Raw genomic sequence first — 27,374 nt, 5'->3', positions numbered from 1 at the left:
GCCCCATTCACTTCAGTTACTCACTGAAACTGAGAAAATTAGAAAACGAGTTGTAAAGAGGAGGCGAGAAGCAGCTTTCCTGATTCAGGTAAGTATTTATTTTCTCTCTGCAGCACAATTGCAGTCTCAGAGTCTTTGCGTTATTCACTACGTTAATCTATAATCACACATCACTTCACAAAATAAACTCTCATCATTTGTAAATAAGAAAACTCTTTGCTTCTTATTCAGGTCTGTGGTGCCCAGGCTCTCCCTCTCTTCTACTTGCGGTGTGGCTCTATTTATGCCGCTCTCCCCGTGCTCACTGAAATTAGAGACAAGTGTTAGACATAATTTAGCTCAGGTGTAAGCGCCCTTACCGCTCTCTCTCTCCGGAGAGATGCTTGACCACGCCCCCGCTGCCACACGAGTCTAAATGAATTTTTGTGGTTATCAACATTGTGCCACAAATGCTGTTGACTGAGCTTGACGATTGAGTATTAAACCCGGACTATTCCTTTAAAGATGATTATGTTTTTTCCAGAATCCCTAAACCAAGGCTACATTTTCCAATTATAAATGCCAATTCCTCCTGGAGTTTTCAAGCCACATTCAACTTGGCACAGACCTTTAGACTGTTCTGGAATAGTGTGCTCTGACTTTTCTAACTGACCAAAATTATGGTTTTTACCCAGCAGACGATCAAAACTTGGAAAAATCCCATAGATTTAAATGAACGGAATGTTCAAACCAGTCGAGACTATTCAAACTCCAACTGTCAAAAATTCAAACATAAACAAATCCACACAAGGCCTTTAGGCCATGTCAACACTAATGCGTTTTCATTTTAAAATGCATTAATTATATTTACGCCTCTCATCCACACATCCACACCGAAAACAGAACATTTGTAAATGATCTTGTAACAGTATAAGGATGGGCATGGAGGAAGCAGGAACCGGCTGAACAGTCAACATAAAGATTTACACAGCCCGGCCACGCCCTCCTCCACATCACAGATCTCCATAACCACATACTCTGGAAAACACTGATATTAGGAAACTGATAAAAGGATTCAAGCAGACTAGTGTGGACATGGTCTTAATCTGCTTTAATTTTCCGTACCCCCACCCCCCACAAATATTGTCTTTGCGCTATTAACTTTGCACTGTTATCGCTCATGCACGCAGGTGATAAACAGAACACTGATTAAAAGAGACATTTTTTTTTTACATTTTCTATTGGTCATAGCAGCAGTAATATTCATATTGCAATTTGGCGCAGTTTGCAAATCAGTGTGTTCATGGCCTACGAAACACTGTAGACTTCACAGCCACTTGTTTCTGACACTGAAGGACTTTAGATACTTTATGTACATGCTAAATACTCTCTTTCTTGGACATCTATCATAAGGACAAAAATATTACATTTGATAGGATTTAACCTAAACCACTCTACTCTAATTCTTAAAAAGAGATTGTCCTTAGTTATTTCCCAAACATCATTAGAGAACTATTGTGTCCAAGACAATAAGGCAAAGCATTCTGAAGTTGAACTGCTGACATGTTGAGTCAACAGATGTTGTAATGGCGCTATGAGGGATACTATGGGCCGCCGACAGTGAGCTGGACTTAATCAGATGTAAAACCTCAGGCAAATGTCTAGTGACCCAAGTTCTCTTACTAATGCCCTCTCTTTCCAACTCTCTCTCTCTGTTTCTCAAAGACAACTGATATGTTGTTCAACTTACTAATCCTAGAGGAAATTGAAGCTAGTCAACATTGTGCACTTATGAAACACCCTTAATCGTCTTTCCAACGCCCCCATCTCGATTAAGTAAAATTTTGGGTAAAAAAAAAAAAAAAAAAAAAAAGGAATTACAGTCTAAAATCTCTATTTGTTTTGGACATGTGGCCTGTTAATTAATGCATTAGTCCGGTGCTGCTCATGAGGAAACATCGGTTCAAATCTGGCTTGCAACATTTCATATCCTGCTCCTTCCCCACTTCTCAAATCATTTTCTGTCCTCTCTTCAATATCCTTAGTAATTCAAGTAGCAAAATGTCCAAACCTTAAAATGCTTTTGCAGTGAGCTTATTACAGTCAGCCTGGTGGTTGGAAAGGGTTAGAAAAACAAGATAAAATAAATAAAAAGTAAGGTGAATCATGCACAATAAGACCAGGAATGTGTATTATGAAAGTAAATGGGGTTCATTTTGATTTCATTTTGACTTTGCATTAATGTTATTTTATTTATTTTTTCATGTCTTTTTGCAATCCAGTCCTTTGTCCAGTCAAAGAATAGTGCAATAATGCAACATGTTAAACACTGAGCTGAAGATCTACTCTGATGTTTTATTTTATTCACTTTATCAAGCCTCTATAATGCTGTTTTGCCCCCAATTTCATATATATATTTTTTTTATTATTATGCTCCACTGGTGGCATATAAAATTACAGATTGACCATTGTCCTTTATTCTTCTCTGCTTCTAAACAGACTTACTTAATAAATTGACCCCCATTTCATTCAGCCATCAGTCAAACAGACTTAATAATGGAGGATAATAGTGCAGTAATAGGCCAGGGAGATCTTGGGATCGCGTCTTGTTATCTTCGTCCACAGCTGCTGCTCGTGCCACTCCGCGGGCCGGCAGACGGGACAGAAGGTAAGCGCATGTCCCTCTGCCAAAACTCACAGGGTTTTTCCCTTTTTCCCTTGTTTTTTTTTTTTTTTGTTTTTTTTTTTCGGTGAATCTTGGACCTCCTAATGAGACTGTGTGTCTTTAATATGCCATCCGCTCTGGTTTGCCTCTCTGGCACTACAAATTAAATAAATTAGTTCTGTTGAAGAAATTTGGACTAGACTACAGCTTTAGATTGACATGAGAGTAAAGAATGACATAATTTTCATTTTTGGATGAACTATCCAACTACTGTGTATATATATATATGTATATATATATATACATATATATATATATATATATATATATATATATATATATATATATATATATATATATATATATAAAATTGGATAGCTCTGTCTTTAAAATCTGATTGGATGAGCCAGATGTTCGAAGAATTTGTAAAATCACGAAATGTAACATAAAATAAGTTTGTTGGATTTACACTTCAAGTCTGATATTTCCGCTTTTTTGTCCGACTGTTTACGTTCACTTTAAACATAAATGACTGTTTTTAAATTAATACCTCACCAATTATAAAAAACAAATTCTGATTATTAGTATTAAATGTAATTATTCATCGAATATTGCTGTTGCCATTGTTTTATAAAAGCAATAAGCAATTCAAGGCCGTGCATTACAGTGATTTCACCATATACTTTACATAGGCCAAATGTATAGATGGTTTGATACATTAATACTTTTTAATAAATTGATAATGCATCCTTGTGTAAGTGGCATTGTGATCAGGGGGTGTATTTCATTAGTGGTTTGCATTACACATATTGCTTTGATCAAAGTCATTACACAGCCATTTTCGTAGTCTTTCATCTTTTATAATTCTTAAGCTTCAAATGGGGAGAGCAGAGCTGATCAAGGGCTGTGATGATTTAAGGTGTCTTTACAAGCTGAGAGACATGTAAGACAAATGCCCTGGAGACGTCACACCAATTACCATCAGGGGATAAAGGAGACCTCAATTTGCTTATCAATTTGACATGAAGATCTACAAAAAGTGCAAAGTGACATTTGTAGAAATGCAAAATCCTGCCACTTAATGAATATCAAAAACATAGGATTGCTGAAATTGTAAAATCGAGCTTTGTGAGAGTTAATTATACTTTAAGACAACGGAAAATTTAAATGGACCATATGTATGTTCTAAATGCATGTGTATAGTCTTATTGTGAACAGTGCACATTATTTCAAGCAATAAATAAATAAATAAATAAATAAATAAAAGAAATACCTGTTAAACTCAAACACTTTTGATGGAGGGCCTAGAGTCTAACAACATCACGTGGGGAAATATGCAACTTCCTTCCTTCAAACACCCTCCAAAAGGAGGCTTTTGCGTGTGGTACTTGCACCAAATGCAATTAAAGTACAGCTCTCACTAAATACCATTTATTTTTATTTAATATGGCATTTATATGTTTATTTATAGGATTATATGATATCATCATAAAATCCCTGCTATTTTACAAGTGTAAGAGTAGTTGATGAGAATGCATATGACACTCTTCACTTGAAATGTTCATAATTCACAAAGAAAATACAATATTATTTACACGTTATGCCATCGCACCACTGATGTATATTTAAATGAAATCGGAATTTTTACCCACTATTATCTTGACCATGTCAAAGTTAGCTGTGCCAACCCGATCTCATGAAAAGTCATACATAATTTACAAGTTGGCTATTTCATATGGTCTTGCACAATATTGTTCGCATAAACTCGTACGATTTCATCACGTGCAAATTCCCGGATGTCTAATGTGGAAGTAAGCGCGAGTTCCACGCGAGACGTTAAGGACATACTTATTCATATTATGCCCTTACCCAAACCCGTTATCTAAACTTAACCAATCAGTAGAGTGTGTAAACATGATAGGGAACTGTTGTGTGTGACAGAAGCAAGTAATTGTCCCGTATTAGATGGAAACGATGTCCAGCGATGTCATTGGCTGTAGTGAAAGTCGTAGGATTTCGTACGAATCCTGACGATTCCGCCATGAGAGTGTGTTGGCTGTGCATGAGAGAGACACGGGAAGCTGCACGGTACAGAACTTGCACTCCCTGCTCGTTTCACGGGATCAAGACAAAACCTGTTCGGCATACAGGTGCGTTTTGGACTGCCTACTGGAAAGAACCACCACTTAAAATATTTTGCGATATTTCGACAGTTAAAAACAATGTTTTAAAAATTTAATTATGACATCATTTGAGCATTAATTGTTAGTAGGCTAATGATGTTATCAGTTATGATATAAAGTTTTAAAATAATCGAATAAAATAGCTCTTTCATGAGTATTACTTTAATTTCACATTAATGTGTGTCAAAAAGGGTGTTCTACATATATCTGTTCTCAAAGTCTCCTTTTTGTCACAATGACAGCAAGATGCACAGTGCAAATCAGATTAATACCTGCCTTTCATTCGTTTTAATTTGCTCTCATAGTTTCCGATTCTGAAATGACTTTCAGGCTTGACAAATCACTTTGCGGGTGCAATTTGATTCATTTGGATCTAGACCGCCCTTTATTATGCGCATTTGGAGGCACACCTCTAAACTGCATATTCATTTCGGGGAAACTCACAAAAATTGCCAAGACGTGGTATTTTGCACATCTGAAAGACGCAGTCTTTAAAAGACTACGTTAGTAGATCAGCTCAGACCTATTTTTTAGCACGCTATCAAGTTTGCATGTTTTTATACAGACAAACCTTTAGTTAATCGGGGCCTAAGTGCCTTATTTTCACTCAGTAACAGACAAATAGAGAGTAAAACACAAAAATCATATCAATTCTCATATTTTGATTCATCAAGTAAGTTTTCTTTTAAAGCTTTTGAGCAACGCCATGTCAAATTGTTATGGATTATCCTACTCAAATGCATGTGACATTAGATTAGAGGTAATCCAAAAGTAATCAGATTATATAACCCAAATTATCTAAGAGATTATGTAACTGATTGCAATTTTAGTCATGTAATTTGTAATCAGAACCAGATTACAGTTCAGAAGTAATCTACCCTGCACTGTAAATAAATAAATAAAATGTTTTTTGTAATATTTAATCAAAATGCATTCATTTTATCCATCTCTGAAATAAGTTTACTTTTCACTCAATATCACGCATTCCTCTTTGTTTTCATTTTGAAAATATGTCAGATAATGTTAGTACAATGGGTTGCGAAAAGCATTTGATGTCGACTTTTAAACCTTCAACAATATTTATTCAATGATGAAGATCTTGTTTTCAAGAATGAAGAGAAATCGCATAACAAAGCAGTGCTTTGGACATCAACGAAATGCCTAATGCCATTCCAAATCGAAAAAGAGTGGCAGTGCCTTCCTTTAGCCCTGAGAATCAGACATCAGCAACCACTGAATCCTCATATGCATTCTACGCTGAAACTGACAGCCACTCTCTAGTTGGTACACAAATCAAATCTGCCTTTCGTCAGATAGCACGAGAGCATTCCCATCCCACAATGAGAAGTGACAGCGAACAGGCCCGTCCTCGTAAGCCAATCAGTAAACACGGCGAGGAGGTTTTACATTGATGAAGAGTTTATCACATAGATGGACAGCAGCTGCACAGGCAGGGATGAGGAAAGTGTCAAAAGATGTCAAGAGACAGAAAGTTTGAGCAAATTTTGACAGCCATGAATATTAATACTCTTACCTGCCAAAGTGGCAAAATTGCAATAAGGCGAGAAACTGATTTTGTAATCAATAAGTCTAGTATACTCCACTGACAACATTCAAGGTCATGTTTTTTTAATAACGACAATCAGGCTGGAGGGTTGTGTTGAGTAATATGTTTTGTTTAAAATTAAGAAAAAATAATTGAATTGCTTGTCAAAGCCTTATTCTAGACAGCCACTAGCAACCTGCTCTTGTCTCGAAAGTGTCTCGCCAGCTCCCATGAAAGTCTGGGACATGTCCCATGAGTTTTACCAACCTTCTCAGAACAATTTAATAATGAATCAAAAGGCCAGAGCTGCCTTGCTTGTTGTAACCTTTTGCCTTTGGTTGTTTTCAGCACAGTTTTGGCTAGGTAATTTCTACATGGCCTCATTGAGTAGATTTGCATTTATTACTTTTGGACTGACAGCATTTTTTCAGACGCTGAAAAAACAGTGAGACACAATGCTCAAAGATGTCCATTTAGTGCATGTTTGCATAGAAAAACTATGAAAAACTGTGCAGACAAACGCAATAACATGTTCAATGTGAACGCCCCCTTGGGCGGTTCTTTACCAAAAAATATTATTGCAGTATCATCTATTTCAGATAAACCCTTTAATTGGTTGCTTTGTCGATTAGACAGACCCTACCTGTCTAAGGGGTTGTTCAGACTGATCGTATTCGGTACTAAAAAATAGAGGCAACGCAACGAATAGAACACATGTTTCGAAAAAAATACTTTTTAAAATCTGAAGTTCTTTTTAACCTGACATGACAGCACAGACGGACACAAAAATGCATTCAGTGTGAACGACCCCTAAGTTGGTCAGTTCTTGACAGGAATATTATTGTGGTATCATTTATTTCAGATAAACCTGATGCTAAACAACACATACAAACAAAACAAACTGTGATTGGTCACTTAAGGTGTCGGTCAGAGAGACTCTTCCTGTATAAGTGGGCAGTTCTTGGCCAGGATAAGCTGCAAAGTGAGCCAGACTTTATGCTGATAGTAAAATGACTAGCTACGCAAAACTACTGAGCATCTCATTTCTCTTCTGGCTGACCTTCCATGTATGTCATTACAATTGGCTGTAATTAAAGAGGAGCACATGCATGAAGTGTATGCACAAGAGGAACTGGACTCATTACCAGTCTTATGCAGTAATAAGAGGCTCTCTGTCCTTTGGGGAATCTGGAGATTGAAGCATTACTTACACAACTACAGTCAGGTTAGGACTAGCCGTGGACCTTTATGTAAGCCTTTTCAACACTCACATTAATGAGGTCTCACAGACCAGTTCTAATGGCTCTTGTAGTCTCTCTCTTGCTCTGTTCTCCATCTTCCAGAAGGAAAAAGAAAGGAAGAGGCAGTAAATGATGATCTTGTTTTCCAGTCTGACTCTTATTAACATTTTCTTCATTAAAAACTAATTTCAAGGTTTTTATTTTTATTTGTATATATTTTTATTTATTTATCGGGTGTAATGTAAACATGGCAGTGTTTAATTTTATACATGCTGTCTTATGCATGTTTTCATGTGTTATGTATATTTATTTACTTTTTGCCAATTTATCCAAAAATAATAAAATTATATATATATATATATATATATATATATATATATATATATATATATATATATATATATATATACATAGAGAGAGAGAGAGAGAGAGAGAGAGAGAGAGAGATTTTATTATTTTTGGATAAATTGGCAATTAAAAAAATACACATAACACATGAAAACATGCATATATATATATATATGGCATTTGGTTTTGAGCCTCTGTGTTAAGCTAATGTTTAGTCCAAGTTCTTGAGTTGAGTCTGTGTTTATTCATACTGAGAGGTGTTTGCAGACAATGTGAGAAGAATAAAAGAATAGTCTTCTCATCAGTTCAAGAGATGCTTCACATTTGAAACATGGAGCTCATTTGCTTTAAAGGGCATTATTGTGAGAATAGATTAAAAGTGTTACCAATGCAAGACTCGCTTTCATCTCTCATTCACTTTTTTATCTGAGAAAGTGAGAATAATAAACCCTCTGATTTATTTGTTTTGTCTGAAAACGACTGAAAAACTCGAGCAGCTACAATTAAAATCCTGAAATATTCCCAAACATGTTAATTTGAATCATACTTTTGAATAGATATTTCAAGAAATATCTGCTGCGATCTGTATGATGTATTTGCGTTCAGACTGGAAAGGTGGTTGATCATATACATTTCCTGGGCTCCTTTTGTGTACAAAACTTCTGCCCTTCATTGTATCTTCTTTTCTGTTCAAACGTATTATTCAAGCATTCAAATGGATTCAACATTGGCAAGCATTCTAGTGAACAGAGGGAAAGGATGAAAAGAGACATATTAGCTCTGTTGGTAACACTTTTGAATACTTTTTCATACTTAATAGGTATCTATGCAGGAACTAATGCAGGACAAATAAGTAGTTGAACATTAAAGGCTGGTGCTCACAGTCTATTACACAGGCTGTGTGCTGTGAACGAGTGCCGATTAGTGTAACATTATTTGCACAATCAGCTTTAAAAGCGTGACCATATAATGTAAAATAAAAATCTAATCAAGATAAATTTGCACACCATGATATGCGCTCAGGCGGAGCAGTGCAAGCATATGTAGATTAACAAAAAAGAACCACACTCTACTTCCTGTTTTAGCCCTGCCCACCTCCTCAGCTCCAGTATCTAGTCTCAAAAACCCTGACTGGATTGGAGGCTTGATAGACGTATCGTTTTACAGTTTATATATTTCTTTTTTTTTTTTTTTAGATTCATTAAGTTATTAAAATATATTAAAATGCAATTCATATAAAAATGACTTGAATACACCTCTCCTATAATTAACATATTTATGATAAAAAATAAAAATAATAATATTTTTTTTTTTGTTGAAAATAACGATCAAGTAGTGCACACTTATTCATGGTGCTAAGGAAGTAATTTACTAGGCCTATGTTTTACTTGATGGTAGGGCTGAAACAGTTAGTCTACATTTAGACAATTGTCGACAAAAATGTTCATTGTTGAATAGTCTTTGATCTCATTTAACGTAACATGAGATCATATGAAACTCTGTGGAGAGGAAGAATTACACAGCTCACAGTCCAAATGCACTCTAAACTTTCCAAACAGCTTCAGGTCAGGTAGATTGCAAAGTATGAGGGAATTATAATGCAAAAATAGAAAATAAGTAAATACAGAAGAACTCTTGTTGTGGAATAAGTGAAGCTGGAGCAAAACTTGCGTGTTGAGCATCTTTAAAGGAAACACCCCAGCGTTACATCTTTAATGCAGTTATATTTAATGCGTTATAGCTTTATTAAAGTTAAAATAATACGGTAGCAGATCATGTAAATAACTACAAACTCCGAAACTGGCATTTCTCTGTGCGGTCAGTGCCTCTTCAATGAGTTGCGCAAATGTCCCGATCTAAGGGGGAGAGACTGAAGCTGCAGCCGGCTGAGGCACTCTCTGTCACGGGGACGCTCGTTGCTCCAGCACACATGCTTAATGCAGCTAGATTATAACGTGATGGCTCGCAACTTATTGAATCATAAAATATATGTGTCACTGTGCATTTCTTATCATGAAGAAAATTGGCAATATGCAGCTTTATTAATAAGAGAGAGTTTGTTTTTTTGTGATGGATTGAAGTAAACAGAAAGGTGAGAGATGTAGTCTTCACCCCATTATACACTGCAACAAAATACGTTTTTTATTTGTTTTTGTTTTGGCTTGTTTTCCATTATAAATATCTAAAACTCCTTTTAAAACAATGTACATTTTCTTTAGCAGCTATACTGCAGAAGAAAAAAATGTTATCTGAGAATGTTGAATATAATATTAAAAATACAAATATTTTAAAATCTAAAAATCCTTTAAAAAAGATGCATTCACCTGAGAAGTGGCATATAAGATATTTAGACTTGCTTTCTGTGAATAGATTTTGATGATTTTGAAGTATATTTTGTCTTTATTGTACTCACAGAAATATAACCAAGTAAAAAAATACATTTATATACAAAATACATTTATATTTAAGATACATTCTCTTAAAGAAAGTCTAAATATCTTATATGTTGCTTCTCAAATAAATGTATATTGTTTTAAGGATTTTTAGGCAATTTTAAATGGAAAACAAGACAAAAACACTTGATAACAATGGGATTTTTTGCAGTGAATTTCTTTACTGAATTAAAGAAATTCTAATATATATATATATATATATATATATATATATATATATATATATATATATATATATATATATATATATATATTAGATTTTTTAATAAAAGTATTTTTTTTTTCCCTTTAATTCAGTGAATGTCATTTAGAGGTATTTTTAAAAGATGATTTTGTTCTCTTTATTGTTAGTAAGCACATTTATTACAATCTTTTCGGGGCACAAGCTGAATAATCAGAGCTAATGGTTAATCGTTGCAATAATCGCCGAATAGTCGAATAATCGTTAGATTAATTGATTATCAAAATAATCGTTAGTTGCAGCCCTACTTGTTGGTTACACATGTACAAATACATTTTTTGAGTCATTAAATCAAATTGTTTGTACAATATATAAATGTTTTCAAAAATGTATGAGACCAACATGAATACAAATATTACATTTATAAGAACTTGCATTTAAACTTGATTTTTAAAATAATTTCCTTTTTATCATCACTGATGTCCTTATTTGTCACTGACCCTGACTGTGTATTGAGACCAGACACTGAATGATTCTAGTATGAATCCACCAGGCAGTTATTTAGAGGAGTGTTACATTCATAAGTTAATCCGGTTGAGTCTGGTTTATAAGTCCAGTTAAATAACACAGTGTGACGAGGAGGAGGGTGTGGCTGGGCCATGAGGGTGCACGGCTGGTGCTGAATCAAATGATCAGCGGGAGAGGGAGATAAAGGGGAGCCAGAGAAGCCAGTTCAAGAGAGAGAGAGAGAGAGAGAGAGAGAGACGCACATGTGGCCACGCTGCATGTGCGTGTGTTTGTTTATGTTTGTTTTATGTTGAGTTTCTCATTAAACTTTATGTTGATAAAATTCAGTAAATATTGATTAGACAACAGTGAACTACCACAGTCATCAGTTCACTATTACTTACTTACTAGTTAATTGTGTTGCCATATTGGTTAATAGTAGTGACTAAAGTGTTAATGTAGTACTACTCATTTGTCCTGCATTCATTTCTGCATAGTTACCTACTGTATTAGTGATGGAATAGTATTACAAAGTGTTTCCACTATATTCTAAAACCTAGATAGCTGCCTTGCTGCATACTGCCTACATAGGCAGCTACCTGCTAAGGCAGCATCCTAACCATCATGAAACCTCATTAGTTAACAGTTTGGAACTGTGATGATGGGGGAGTGGCCAAGCGAGGCCGGGAGAGACAGAACTGTAAGGATTGACACCTGTGGGAAATCACCTCTAACAGCTGTTTTGTGTTTGCGGTGAGAGTGGAGAGGGATAAAAAGGGCAATCCAGACCGCCAGATGGGCGAGAAAGAGAGAGACGCATTTTCTATTGTTTTCCAGTAAAGGAATCTAAACATCATTAAAAAAAAGACACTGTACATTTACTTAAAAAGCAAAATGACATTGTCTTCTTTTCAGATAAATCAAACAAAATTTTGTGAGGTTAATGCTTAAAACAAGAAAAACTTTTGGAAAATAAACCTAATAAATGTAATTCAATGTAAAGCAAGTTTATTTTTTCTTACCCTATTTTTGTTTATTAAAAAGTTGGTTTATACCATGTTTATTGGAAAACAAGATAAAAAAATAAATAATAATAATAAAAAAACTGATTAAGGAAATCATTATTTTGCAGTGTGTTGCCTATGTAGACAGCTCACAAGGTTTTGAAACACAGCAGTTGTTCTCTCTTACCCCAGATAAAATTTTATATTTCAAAGATGAGTCCGTTCACTGGAAAGAAATTCACTCTGAGTGCCGAGGACAGAGTAGCTGCTCGCAGGTACAGTAGAGACAAACCTGAGAGCGTTTCTCACCCACAGCAGCCTTGACATGAACTGGATATGTCATTTTTAAAAGGGCGAGGAGTAGAAGATGGATTCTGGCGACACAACAGAGCTAAGTGGAAGAGAAACATACAGTAGTGCTGTCCCTTTAAGCTCAGTTTTCCTCATCCTGCTCAGTAATTATTAGAGATCTGCAGGGTACCATTTGACGGTATTGATCTGTGTGGCCGGACTCTAGATCCCACACAAATACACACTAGTACATACGCATACATACACTTTGTGCTTGTTTTGTGAGAAAGCCTTGGGCCATCGAGTCATTATCTGTTCGAATCATCCTTTTCCCTCGGCGTGAACAACAAATATAGTAAACAGGGAACTATGAGAGAGGGAAAATAAATGAAAACAAATCCAAAAAAGCTTTCGTAAAGCAGTAATGTACCCAGCTGTTTATGCTTGTTCACACATGTGTAGGTGGATATTTTGACAGCACATGTCTATCAAAAATACCGACGCATGCAATAACTTTACATTAGGTAATATACCCCACAGAGGATGAAAGGTCAAAAAGGTGATGCAAGGTAGGTAAGGAAGATTTCAGATCATTTTCTGTTGAGGTATGTAATTTGTCTTTTTTAACTTTGACCACTTTTAGCATGCAAAGATAGGGGTCTGCTAAACCACTGTAGTATTTCAGTTCTTTTCAAAATTTGGCTCCCCAGGCATTGATGGAGAACAGGTACTTCTCACTACGTCTTTGATGCAGAGTTCAAGTCTAGTTTGACGCCATAAGGAACATTCACACCGAAACATGCTTTTTCATCCGTCTGCACCAATTTTATTGTTTTTCTATGTAAACATGCACAAGACAGCCATTTTTGACCATCTTTCTTTTTTTCAGCTTCTTATGCAGGGTATGTTTTTAAGACACCATGTCATGTTAAAAGAACTTCAACCAAACACGTTTTGAGACACTGTGTTCTGTTCCATTCATTGCATTTTTCCATTGTTTATGTCATGATTCCAAATCTAATATAGTACTGAGTTTGAATTACATAAATTTGGGAGATTATTTTGTATACTGTAGCGTTTTGTCTTTAATTTACTGGGGTGCCAAGCAGGTTATTAAGCCTGCTGAAGTATTCAAGTCAGTTAACCCTACTTAAGATTCACTAATTTGATCAAATTCTCAATGACACTGTATTATTCTGCTTTATTTTCAATTAAATAAAGCATGATAAATCAAGAACAAAAGACTTGAAAGGGTTTCTTATTGCACATTTTATAGAAATAAACAAACAAACAATCAAAAAACATCAAAAGTCAACAATGCAATAACCCGTTTCATGATTCGCTTATTGTAGGGTTCAAACAATGCAGATTTTAGTCCCTAAAACAAACAGTTAATGTGTCACATACGTGGTAGAATGTGGCATGGTCAAATGCAGAATGTAGCACAAATAGTTATAATGCCAAACGCATGTGTGCGGACAGGTGCAAACTAATAATTTGGCAAACTAGCGGCAAATTGACCATTGTTGTCAAAGATTTGCTGCAGGTTCACCACTGCCGGTGAAGAGCTGCAAACGTCTGGCAAACATTTGCGGTGAATCACAAGCTCATTTGCATGTAAAAATAATGACACTAGATTTTTTGTAAGGGGAAAGAAAGCTAACATCCGTAATACCTCACAACGAAAATCATATAAATGTAACAGGACAAAAGTTTACATCAAGTTTACCTTTTACTTAGTATTTTGAAAGGAAAACACAATCAGTTCACATGAAAAGCCACAGCCAACAAAAAACTAACAGATGCTTTACGTAATTTTTCGAAGCAATATGTATGTCGCTAATAACTACCAAAAGCACAAAGCTTAGTAAAATATCAGACAACTCAAATAAATTGGATTTTTTTTTATGAAATTTGAAATCAGTGAGTTATTTTCTGCTTTTTTTTAATCCCCTTTTCTCCCCAATTTGCCCAATTCCCAATGCTCTGATTCCTCGTGGAGGTGCAGTGACTCGCCTCGATCCGAGATGTGGAGCACGAATCTCTGTTGGCTCCACTTCTGAGACAATCAGTTCATGCATCTTATCATGTCGCTAGCTGTTCACGTTACTGCGGAGACCTTGCGTATTTGGAGGCTAACGCTATTCACACACATATACACACACAACTCACCACACAGCCTCAGAAAGCAAGAGCCACCTGTAACAGTATAAAGGACGGGCAAGGAGGAGACGGGAACCGGCAGAACAGTCAACGTAAACTTTAATGAGAAACTCAACTTAAAACCTACGTAAACAAACACAGGCACATATGCAACTGGTGCTCCGGCTGCCCTTTATCTTGCTCTCCCGCTGATCAGCTGATTCAACGCCGGCCGTGCTACATTACGGCCCAGCCATGCCCTCCTCCTCGTCACATCACCTTATAGCAACCAGGAAGGTAAACTATATTACTCTACCCACCCTAGAAACCGGGACATGCTTTGGAAGCCTGGCTGGAGTCACTCAGCACATTGAACTTGCGATTCCAGGGGTGGTAGTTAGTGTCTTTGCTTACTGAGCTACCTAGGTTCTACTTTTAATTTCAAAACATAAAGAGTCATGCGCACAACACACATGGGAAAAGCCTGTAAGAATGGCGGTAAAGGTGTTTACATGCAACACAAAACCAAGGTAATCAAGGCTATGTGTGCCAATCAATTTATGTTTAAACCATTTCTGAATAATCCGTGTAAGATTGTGCATGTAAAAATGCTCAGAGTGTAGTCTCCTTGTTAGAGTGTGTAACTGTAAATGAAACATGAGTTCAAAATGGCTTTAAACTCTGTTTCAATATGCTGATTTGTCTTACCCCTAGGCGGGGCCGGGCCGGGCCGTGAATCCGGCTCAGTCTTATCCCTCTCCTCGGCTGATTAGGCCGTGAGTCTGCACGGCCGGCCCCTCCCTCCTCCTCGTCACACCCCAGTATCAAGGTAACATCGATATCAAAATTACGTTCACGCTCAATGGGATGTCTGTCGGGGTGTATCTTGGAATGCACCTAATCTTTTCAATCAGTTGAATAGCTACAGCAGTGCAGGGAAAACCAGATTGTCTCTTATGAGTGACCTTGAGCTCCCTTTAGCTCAAAAAGGCTTTTAGGAAATTCAAGCCTGATATTTATACTACGTTTGATAAGGACACATGGCCCATGACCGATCCCTCTCCGGTAGGTTATCTCAGTGTAATACAGGTCAGTGATGACTCTTCAGAAAGTGGCTCACACATCCTTCACACCTTGTAAATTGTGACAGGCTCTGAGCAATGGTTGCCACGGTTCTCCGTGGGCATTTTAATGAAGCTAGGCAATATTATTATACATTCATTCGTTTGATTTCTTAGACCGTTTTTGAGGTGGTGTTAGAAGCGGCTTTCTAGGATCTCTTGTTCCTATCAAACAATTTTGGATCAGTAAATTCCTTGCTGAAAAGAATCAGCAGGAATTTTCATGCTGATTCAGGCTAATTTATGATGGTTAGTGCTGGTTTGGCTGGTGGACCAACAATCAAGCTCTCACATAAAACTACTCTCTTCGTTGATGTGAACAAGTGTGAAATGTTAAATAAGAAAGATTTCTGTTGCTTTTCCCCATTGGGGATTGAGTTCAGCTTCTAAAACTTTTCTTTAAAATCTGTTAGACTCTGAGGTTAGCATTTTAGAGATTTCTGAAAACCAATTAGCATTCTTTTGTTGGGTCTCTGAAGACCTACTGTACTCTGCATAGGTTATAGCCACTCCATGAACCAAAAACAGCAGAAAACACATTTGTGGTGTTAAATGTTTACTGTGCTAATTAGCAGACATCTGAAAGACAAACCGACAGAGGATACAATGAAGTATTTAAGCACTTTTCTAATATTCGAGCTTTACTGTAAACTCATTGGGATTATAGTAGTGTATTACTTGCTTTAATTTACTCTGACTGACCTTACCTAGTGTTTTAACAGAAACTAAGACAGTGAACTTTCATGCTTTAGTTAATTCTTTAAGAAGAGATTGTGACTTTGGACATAGTGTTAAAGTAGAAAGAGAGGTCTGACATTCTTTTTAAAGGGATAGTTCACCCAAAAATTTAAATGTTGTCATCATCTATTCATGCTAACTCCAAAACCGTTCTTGTAATACAAAATTGAAAATATGGAGACTTTAGCTGTCGATTTCCAGAAATGACAAAATATGTCGGTCAAGACCAAAGGTTGCACTAGAATTAATTATTTATCCTCCTGAAACATGAGCATAACTGCTGTATGCATTTTTCATTTCCCTTTTTGATTTGTAACTAGTAGCACCTAATAAACAAGCAATAATAATAATAATAATAATACTAATAATAATAATAATAATAATATTCTAGAGCAAATAGATTTCCTAAAAAAGGAATGTCCACATAGGTGGACAGTGGGACTATGTTGTGAAATTTTAAATAACACTAAGCTATAGAAGGTCAGATTTTTTCATCAAATTGTTTATGTTTCCATGAGTGTTGGTTATTCATGTTTTTTAGACGTTACAGACATTACATCAGAAATTAGCATTAATTCTGATTCAAAGTAATGGCCAGCATAATTCAATCACTGCCAACCATGTAAAAATAAAATTTAGCATTTGTGTACTGATTACTATTGTCCCATGTCTACCAAGCATGTTGAGTGGTCCAAACATCATCTGCAGCCTGAAACAGATTTTAGTATTGAATGCACTTAGCTGCATAGAAAGCTATACGATGCTCCCTTGCTCCCTATTTAGTGAATGACTTAACCTCCAGTGTGTTGTCTGTCTTCACTGGTCTCAGAACAGTTTGAAATGCACCTTATTTTCATCCTAACTCCATATAAATCCTCTGAAAGCAACATTTTTCAGATTTTGGATGAACCCATTTATTCTCAATGTGAAAATGCACAGTAAATATATAAGAATGCATAAACTAATGTTAATGAATATAATCGTATTGTACAGTGATAATAAAATAAAACATACCAAAATGTTTATTTAAATAAAGCTAAATTACCCACAGTTGTGTTAGAGCTGATAGTTATTCAAAATAACTAACATGTGTTTCCTACTTTTAAGGAAATGTGGTGCCAGTTTCCACTTACAGTATGTGGACATCATGTTTATCAGTGCCCTGACATGCAAAAGATGAACTGATTTTTTAAAGTGGCTGTGACGAGGAGGAGGGCATGGCTGGGCCGTGAGGGTGCACGGCCGCCGCTGAATAAGATGATCAGTGGGAGAGCAAGACAAAGGGGAGCCGGAGGTGCCAATTCAAGAGGGAGAGAGACGCACGCGGCTGTGTGGCATGTGTGTCTGTGTTTGTTTTTGTTTGTTTTAAGTTAAGTTTTGCATTAAAACTTTATGTTGACTGTTCAGCCGGTTCCTGCCTCCTCCTTGCCCATCCTTTACCTGTTACAGTGACATATCAAACGAAACTAGAGACTCTCCTCTTTTCAACCAAACACGTTTAAATGAAAATCTTTAATACATTTCTTACCAGAGGCACTTATGCTGGTGCTGCGTCCGTAGGAGCGCTTCAAGGAAATCAACGGCATGCTGTTGTGTCACGTGACTCGGTGCAGCAGAAGTTAAACCTTTAAATGATAGTCTAGAGTTCTCTAGAGAGAACAGTATTGAGATGTTTTTTATTCATTTAAATTATGCGTTGCATATAGCGAAGCAAAAATACAGGGTCACACGAGGTTAACCGTTATTTTGACGGACTGAGTTGTTAAATTTACGTCATGATCTATTTTTATCTGACATACTTCAGTGGATAAATAATAGTTTTTTTTCACTCCCCAAGCGAGTGTGGTGAATCCAAGGAGTTCTATGATGAAAGATCTACCTGTAAATCAACAGCTGCGCTCAGAATCTTTAAACTTTGCAGGTTAATTGCGGCTTTAAAAGGAAATAACCGTCGGAACAGTCGGAATATGTGAAAAAGTGCATACATGCATGCACAAGTTCATAGAACATTTTCAGTGTGCCTGATATCAACATAAAGTGATGCAGATAAGAAGCACACACATCTGAAGCTCACTAACAGGTGAGCACCTTTTTTTTTATTTTCTTATACTTATTTGCCATTCATTATCATGCAGTAACATACTGACAATGACAATGATTGATGTATGCAGTAATGAAATCAGAGACCCTCCACTCGAAATCCGAACACAATTGGTCACAAAAGATGCATTTTACCAGGTAAAGTATGGTGATGGTACCTGTCCACTTGTGATAAGATTGCCCGAAATGCATCTTTAATACCAGGAAATAAACAGGGCACACACACACACACACACAGTGGAGTTGTAAAATAGAGATTGAAGTCAAAACTGATGCACTAGGTTAAAATTGTTTTCTTTTTTTTTCTTTTTTTCTTTTTTATTTATTGTATTTTTTTTATTATTATGTCAAAATGATGGACAGCATTTGGAATAATCGGTCAATGTTTCAAAAATCATTAAATGTTGAAAACTTTTCGGTAAACACATATTGGTAAAGCAATATGTTCAATTGTAATAAAAAGGGCATGAACACCAGCTAAGAACACAATATTTTTTTTTTCCATTTACTTTTGCATATTTATATATACAGATGGGATAGGAGAAAGCATTTTAACACACTTAAGCTCATAATCGGTGTAAGAATGTGCATATGAACATGCTCAATAATACCAAATGTCATTGGTTATTGCATGGCAAAATGCGTCTTGACGCGCCACATTTTAATTGCAATTTGAGAGCTATGGCGGAGGGGACGATTTTCAGCGAATGCCAGCAAATTTTCCTCACAAAAATCTATTGTATGGCTTCAGAAGGCTTGAATATTACTTTTATTATTGCATATATTGCATTTTTGCAGCTGGACAGGTTTGTATGCGTAGCTGTGAGTCCTTTGATTTATGAGTGAATAATCTCAAACAACACACCGAGATGGAGAGGCTAGTTGTTTCTTCTTATGTAGCTTTATGACCAGTTTGATCTTAGAGTCTACAAGTAATCCTATTAATTATTTATGTGAACTACAGTATCAAAGAAACCTTCATTTTGAACAAAACATTCTATATGCAGTGACTTCATATAGAGAGCCATTCATGATGAGAATTTCACCGTTACTTTGAATTTGCCGAAATTTGCACTCGTCACACTTAAAAATGCCCCTTCTTTTAATAACACGCATCCTCTTTGTAGAATTTTTTTATTTATTTTTTTTGTATATATAATGTGGACCCTATAGCATCATATCTAAGAAAGACTAACCTCCTGCATGGTACCCGGAGAGGCTGTGTGAACATTCTCCATCCATCTCAGATCAGCAACTTTCCCCAAGGGTGATGAACCATGTAGCGCACTGGGTGATTTTAACACGATGAGATAGCAGGGGCAGTTTTCTTTTCTTTTTATATGTATGGGGAATCCAGTAAGCCCTTAAAATGAGTGGGCGGACATGTGGGAACTTGCTGTAGGGGCAGCAGACATGGGTGATGGCTTTTTTGTGATTAATTTCATGGTTTATTTATCTCTTCCATCAAAACTGAGAGGAAAGAACAGGAAAAAACACAAACATCACAACTTGCTACGACAACCAGTCACAACCTTTTTTTCAGAAAAAAATGCCAACCCTGCTGGTGGTACGCAAGGCCTTTAGGGCTAGGAGAAGATCACATGGGTTTCACAACACTGCAGAAAATATAACTTTTACTAAAAAAAAAAAAATAAACTTAAAAACAAAGGAAACTGTTCCAAAGTGAAGCTTAAAAAAGAATACAACATGAAACCAATGACTGCAGGTAAATCTGCAATTGCGAATCTAGTTAAAAGAGAAAAAAAAATCTACCCAAGTTGTTCTCCTCTTGAGTGCCAGACAACGTAGCTTTCCATGAACGTAGTTTTTTTTTTTATCTGTGTACTTTGTACTTTGCGGCAAGCAGGGAAGGTACTCTGCAATTTCAGATGGCAATGGTCCCAATGTCAAGTTTAGAGAAACAAATGAAAGAAAAAGTGCAACAAATGAAAGAATATGTAGATGCGATTTGCAATTCAACAAAAGGCTATAAATCAAAGTTTCGGTGCTCTTTGAGAACTCATTTCCTCTGCATACAGTATATGGTTGCTGTCTCAAGTCTGGAAAGTTTAAAGCTGAAGTGTATACTTTTTCATCCTAGTCTCATAGAATGAACATAAATATAACTACATTTTTGCAAACTGACAATTATGTGCTGCATTCAATGTTCTGCCATGGTTTCCTGGTGACATTAACACTAGAGGCGCTACAACAACTGTGCGTTTTATTTACTTTCACACAAATCACGGGTACTATGGTTTTTGTTATATTTATAAACACATATTTTTCACTCTGTCACACCCTGCTATATTATAATATCAAAATACTTACTCTGACTCAGCAAGCAATGTGTTTTTTTGTCCCCTTCGTGGCACCATTTTGCAGCCCCCTTCATCATATCGTGGCCCACTTTGGCATATCGTGGCTCTGTTTCCCTGCCGACCCACCGGGAAAAGTCCCGGTTCTCCCTATGGCCAGTCTTCTTCTGGATCCATCTAATATTCACTTTAAAAACATAATTTCTCTCGATTTTGGTGCCCCCGCTGGACATTTCACTGGGAAACTGCAGTCAAATGTGTAACTAGGCACGTAATTTTGGTTTGCAAAAATGTTGCCATTGTCAAGTTTCATTTGACCAGGCTGATTTTTTATTTTTTATTTTTTTATTATTATTATTCTTAAAAGTTCTTACATTTTTTTATTTATTTTTTTTTATTCCATTGTGATGCTAGTGGCTCAGAAATTACACACTATTGGTATGTAAATAAAACATAATTGGTAGCTCCTTTAAGTCTCCTGAGAAATGAAAGAGCATCATCTGAGCAGTATTTTTTTCCTCTGGGATCACTTAATGTAATGTAACAGGTTTCAATGAATTGAATAATTTGCATGTATTTAACACATTACTTTAAACAGATGGTCCTAATGTCTTAAGCCGTTCCATCAAGAGTTTGATGCAAGCTGGTGTCCTACTGGGTCCACATTGAGAGTAAAGTGGATAAAGTGTGTTGATCCCTGCTGGGTAAAAGGATGCAGCTCTGCATGCCTCTCTTGACTCTTCGGGAATGAGGAGAGGATTAACAAAACCAAGAGCTTAAGCTTAAACATCAGGTACTTTAGACCAGGTTTAAGATTTACAGTAAGCATGGAAATTAGGTTTACATGTTTTTTTATTTTTTTATTTTTTTTTTTCTCCAACAACAGCCAACTGCTCACAGAAGTCTGTATGAACTCTTCAGAGCCAAAAAGTTTATCACAAGTTCTATGGCTTTCTTGAAGCATTGCTACTGCATTTCTGTGACTTTACATTTTATCACTATTACTGTTGATTATACTTAGAGTTAGGGATTTTAACAAACCCTTAACCCTGAGTATTAATCTTTGGAGGAGTAACTCATCCCGCACAGTTTGTACTACGAACATGTATGACACTTCAAATCATGTGACTTTTTGAGGAGATGTGTGCTCTTACTTTTTAAAGCAATCAGACTTATTAGATTTGCCTGCTAGATAATAAAACTGATGAAAATATCCCATAGATTTACACTTAGGGAGGGAACCAAGTTATAGGCATATACTATATTTGGGTGTTTCTTAAACTTCAGGCCATTTCATGTCCCAGGAGTTTTTTTTTTTTTATCAAAACAGATTTCAAACTGTAATTTTGCCAAATTACGCAAAAAGTTTTCAAATATTATTTACTTGTATTTAGGATATATAAAATGTTAGCTATGCAATTAGCCTTAGCGCCTGATGAAGGAGGTGGATATTTTATTTCAAAAACATTAAAAATATAATTTCTGTCACTGTCATTTCCACCACATAATTCTATTAAACACAATACAGAATTTGAGATGTGGTGGAAATGACACTGTGGTGGGAATTTTTACATGTTTTAGAAAAAAAAAAAAAATACATAAATCTCCTGTGATGAATGTTGGACATTTTAGTAGACATAAAATAAAAATAAATAAATAAATAAATAAATAAATTATGAGAGTGTGAAAATATTTTAACGAGACAGTACTTTCAAGAAATCCACAGTGCTAAAAGTGCCCGAAGTTGAATAAGCAACCATATATGGACCAGAATACCATACAGAGACTGAGGGCTGGGGTCTTTTGACCAGTAAGCAACTACCCAGAATAAACTAGCAACCAAATAGCAACATGAAAAAAACAAAAAAACAACCACATAGCAATGCCTCAGCACCTATAACACATAACATAGTCTCATGAGAATTCTTCACAATACTACAAGGTGGCAAATTCGTACCAATTTGTACAACTTAATTTGCAGGAAGTATCACTTTCTTCCGTATTACACATCATGCCTTATAACATTAATATCATGGATACAGTTTATGGTTAGTCTTAGGAATGGGGTTTGGGTTAGGGGTTAAAGTTACAAAAACATTTTGGATTAACAAGGAACTAGCGCTACATCGGGAACTACAAAGACACGAGGGAAGCCTCTCTCACTGGTGGGTTTATAACTAATACTATTTCGTAGGAATGACCTTGGACGAATTGGTACAAATTCGTCACTTCCTACTATTGTGGTAAATTCTTGTGAGATCAGGTTGTAACATCCTATCATTATGGTGGGGAGTTGTACAAACACTACTCACATTTTCTTCAGAAAATGATCAAATCTAGTGATGTTTATTGTTATTGTTTTTGTTTTCTTCTCCTGAGCACAGTGAGCATAACCACAAGAACGTAACAAAATTTAACTCTCTCTTTGGCACACAACAGCTAATGTTCTATTCAGGCTAAGCTTTCAAAAAGAAACTTACAATACGCACACTAACACATGCACCTCTTGTCTCCACTCTGTGATCTCATTCTGCTGAGATAAAACATCTCCTGGTCTAATTCTGCTACACTGATAGAATCACTCCCAAGAAAGCAACACTTGCAATGAGCTTCGGTATATTGCGGCACAAAAGGCACAGAGTCTGTAGCCACAATTGTAGTATTTTGGTTGAGCTTATTATGCCATTTTTAGACAGGAATAAGAAGTAGATCAATTAGCTAAACAATGCCCCTTCTAAAATAACCTGGATTTCTGATTCATTTGACTGATTCAGTTCGCAAATCTCAATTAAGTAATGCTAATGTGCGCACATCGTGTGGAGGACCTGTGCTCGGCTGGCAGATTAATCTTTCCTGTCAATCTAAAAATGCCAGCAAGCACCTTTTCTGCTCGAGGACATTAAAAGCACATAAATCACAGGATGTGTCTAGGAAAAGAGTCTATCAAATTTTAGTTTGTTTTTAGCTTTTGGAGACATTTCAGCTAAATTAACAGACATTGGTACCTGACTTAAAGATGATGAAAGATTAACCTGCAATGACTTAATAGGCTATCAATATCATCATCTCTGTGAATTTAAAGACTGTAGGTCGAAAGTTTTTCAGCTGACATCAGTCTGTTTCCTGAAATTCGAACCACTGCCCCATGTGGCAGAAGCTGGAAGTGTTGTTGAATGTACAGGGACATGTGAACTCCCGTTCCCCAAAAGCGAGTTGTATTTTTGGTTTTAAATGATGTAATTCAGTCAACAGGAATGGATATTTTATTGACTCTACCCCCTAACACAAACCCAACCCTAAACCTAACCATCAGTGGAGTAAAATTGTAATATTAGAACGAAAATGCAACCTCTGAATCATGCTTACCATTGTTTCTGTGAATTACTTCCTGGTTCCTATGGGACAAGAACCCATGTCTCTAAGGTTGCACCTTATAAAAGAAGGAAATGTGGCAATGGTTGAAATTATGCAAAAATATCAGATGCCGGATAATGCTTGTCAGGAATTCGGCAGTATGGGGTTGATTTCAGAGTACTTGAACTTTCAGAAGCTACATTTCTTACATGCTACAATTCCCAATGTATAAACTCGTTTTAAATATAGCCAGTTTCATTTACAGTACATATACATTTAGTAATTTAGCAGACGCTTTTATCCAAAGCTACTTACACATCAGGAGCATAGCAAGCAATTTGTCATACAAAAGTCAATCTGCAGTATTGCACTGTCAAGCTCTCAATGTGGCTGGAGTTGTATAAAAGCTAGCGTAGAAGAAAGAGATAGACAATATATATATATATATATATATATATATATATATATATATATATATATATATATATATATTACATTGTTAAATATTAAGTAAGTGCATTTAGTTTGGATTGGTTAAGTGCTTTCAGGTGGTTCTTACATTTTTAGATGGTTTCAGCAACTCGTGTGGAAGTTATAAGCTCATTCCACCACAGAGGAACCGAGAAAGGGAATGATCGTGAAACAGACTTTGTGCCTGTATGTGACAGGACCACCAGGCACCACTCGTTCATTGACCGTAGAGAGCGAGTTGGGATGTAGAGTTGGAGGAGTGAATTGAAGTCAGAGGGTGCTATTCCACGGGCTGTCCTGAAGGCCAGAGTGAAAGCCTTGAATTTGATGGGGGCATCTACAGGTGACCAGTGGAGTGAAATCAAGAGTGGGGTGACATGAACTGCTGCATTCTGAACCATCTGCAGTGGCTTAATTTTGCTTGCTGGGAGTCCGGCCAACAAGGCATTACAGTAGCCCAGTCTTGAGATGACCAGAGCTTAGACCAGGAGCTGTGCAGCATATTCAGACAGGAATATATCAGTCTGATTCCCCTGATGTTGTAAAGCGCAAACTTGCAAGACTGGGCGGTTGATGAGATGGGACAGACGGGTTGGCTAGGATCAGGAAGAGTTCTGTTTTGGCCAAGTTGAGCTGAAGGTGACATTCCTTCATCCAGGCCGAGATCTCGAAATGTGCAAGGAAGAGATATAAGTGGAGACGGTGGGGTCGTCAGGCTGGAATGACAGGCAGAGATGCGTATCATACAGGTACAGCTTATATCATATTACGTCATAACAAATTACATCATATTAGAGAAATACAATGGGTTGTTAGTGGCATTTCATGTTGTCTTCTAAATAGTTGACCCTGAAAGTCATTGTATAATTTGCACACTGACTCTTGTCACTGATTTTGTGTGGCCAAAATTATTGAGCAAACCCATTATGATTTGCTAATTTCACCACACGAGGCGACTCTTTCTGGGAACGCTCCATGTTCCAAATTTGCTATGTTTACATGCAAATCAAGGTTAACTGCATCATCATTTCCTCATTTGTCTCCACTCAACCATGGCATGAATGACACACTGGTGTTTTCAAGAGACTAACAGTAGCAGCTGGCGCAGCCGTTGCTTTAAATCACACTGGACTGCAAATGCGGGAAAATGGCTTGATGGCCAACAGGGTCATTTTGCCCCTTCTCTTCCCCACCTGCTCAATTCTCTTTCCGTTACCCCACAAAACACATTTTTACAGTGTTTTTAGTTGATATGACCATTTCACCTCCTCTGCCTTGCAAAAATAGGGTCTTTGAGCATTTTAAAATGGCACATCTACGAATATGGTGGACGTTGGTGTTCCATGACAAAAAGATTAACGGAACAATTTCTTTGTTTAAATATCAAATTTGGTATATAAAAGTTACTAGTTTTAAACACATGAAATGTCTATATCCCTCTTAAAATGGGAATTTTGACCTAATGTAACATTCTTAAATTTTAACTCTCAACAAGTGACATCATTTGCACCCTTTCTACAGCATGGCGGGAAGACAACTAAATTATCTCATTCCATTTTCTCAATTTTTTCTGCATTGACTGCATTCATTAAGCGGAACCATCAACCCTGTTACCCAATTTATTGTAAGAAAAAAATATTTTTATTTCATTGATAGTAAATATATGTTAATTAATAATAACTACAAACCAACATTTGGTTTTATAGAAAAAATAAGTCATGGTGTAAAAAACCTTAAACTGTATTTGGACTTGGTAAAAGAGTTGGAAATATGCCAAACCTCATAGAAAATGAATAGATGAGAAGTTAAGCATCTCCTTTCACTGACCATTTTGTTGAAAAGGGTGAACAAAAATACTACAGCTCTTATTTTGTACCCAATTCGTGAAAAGTGGCAAAAATATTTTTAGCTGTTGTTAGTTTGTATATTTATACTGTGCACTGGCAGAGATCAAGAGTGTGTTTGCCGGCAGGTTTCTTTCTTTATGTATTTCTACTCTGCTGTTATTTATATTCTCATAGTGGAGCGAAGAAACCTCTTACACTGACTCAAACAGAGAATATACCTTCCAGCTATTTCTGCATTACCAGCCCTTCCTCTGCACATGAATGCCAGTCCCTTGTGTAATTGTTGCTGTACTGTATTTTTACAGGATTTCATGTGTTTGTATAGATGCTGTTGCATTCTGCCACAACGGCTGATGTTAATGTTAAGAATTCTGAATTTCCTTTGCTTTTGAAAAGTTTTGTTGTGTCCCTTAGCTGCGATTGCTCTCCACATTTTCTGCAAATATCTGCATATTATTTTCCTTATTTTAATATAGTGGAGACCAGGGCTAGTTGTCAAATGGACTATATCTCTATGTATGTTGGGTTCAAAACCTCTTATATTAAATGATAATTTATATATATATATACTGTGTAGATAGATAGATAGATAGATAGATAGATGCAAACAAATAAACCCACCCAACCCACACACACACCTTTCACTTGCCATCACTGGATAAACATTAGAGCCTTGCCCTATGGTTGTCACATTGTTCCATGGAAGCGGTTGAAAAACATCTTTGCAGAACATTTTATGAGTCTGTCATTGGACTGAATCGATAAAAGTCCCACTCACAATTTAATTGCAAAAGACACAAAGAGAGGAGAGTCCTTGATAGCTCGGCAAAGCAAAGTGTAAAACAATTATTTTACTATGTGAGGCGCATTGCCTAAAAAAGGCTA

The sequence above is a fragment of the Myxocyprinus asiaticus genome, chromosome 46, assembly GCF_019703515.2.
Source record: "Myxocyprinus asiaticus isolate MX2 ecotype Aquarium Trade chromosome 46, UBuf_Myxa_2, whole genome shotgun sequence".
Taxonomy (NCBI): domain Eukaryota; kingdom Metazoa; phylum Chordata; class Actinopteri; order Cypriniformes; family Catostomidae; genus Myxocyprinus; species Myxocyprinus asiaticus.
This window is presented reverse-complemented; position numbering follows the sequence as displayed.